The 754-nt window shown below is 22.7% G+C and overlaps 1 protein-coding gene across 1 annotated transcript in view; it reads right to left on the bottom strand.

Moving 5' to 3' along the window:
* LOC108766835 (uncharacterized) overlaps window positions 1-754 on the bottom strand; it is a 7,998-nt gene that overhangs the window by 2,122 nt on the left and 5,122 nt on the right. The window lies entirely within an intron of this gene.

Below are 754 nucleotides of genomic sequence, written 5' to 3'. Positions count from 1 at the left end.
AGAATGAAAAGTAAAACTGAAGTGATACTATCTTTACTTATTATTTACTTAATCCAAATAGTACTATCTTTAATTTTTATACAATGAAATCTAAGTATACGTATACTTATTGAAGAATCTTTCTATTCCAATCCAAATGGTTTAAATTCCTCTTAAATGAAATCATTATATCACAATTCATTCAAAGACGTTTCCTCTTCCAACTAAAGTAGTGGTTATTTAATTTTTCATCAAAATATTATACAAAACATCACAAACTTGCGTTACCTTGCTCAATTCAAATGTTACCACGAAAATGAAAGAATTAACCGTATAAAATGAAAAAATTTAATTTAAATAGAAAAATTTTTCATGTAAAAACACTTGGCTGGCGCTGCTAGATCTCGGTATATAATAATAACATGGTAATGTAGTAGTAAAGCATGAATGTATAAATAAGGATAAGAATATAATATTTAGAAAAATAATATAAATAACAAACATATTAATAAGAAAAGTCGTAATCATATTAAAAAATTAAAAAATTTGAATATTTCGAAAAATAAGAAAAATAAAAACCATCCCCAATGAGAGTTAATATATCTAGCATGTGTATATATGATTGAGTTATAGAGTCGTGTAAATTATGATCGTTGTGAATACTATTAAGTTTAAATCAAAGAAAAATAAATTTAGACTTGTAAAACATGCATTATGAAAGAGAATTTATTATTACTTTTATTATATTACAATTATATTATTATTGTTACTTTTA

Source organism: Trachymyrmex cornetzi, unplaced genomic scaffold, assembly GCF_001594075.2.
Source record: "Trachymyrmex cornetzi isolate Tcor2-1 unplaced genomic scaffold, Tcor1.1 scaffold631, whole genome shotgun sequence".
NCBI lineage: Eukaryota > Metazoa > Arthropoda > Insecta > Hymenoptera > Formicidae > Trachymyrmex > Trachymyrmex cornetzi.
Note: the sequence above shows the minus strand (reverse complement) of the source record. Positions and strands in the feature narration are given on the sequence as shown.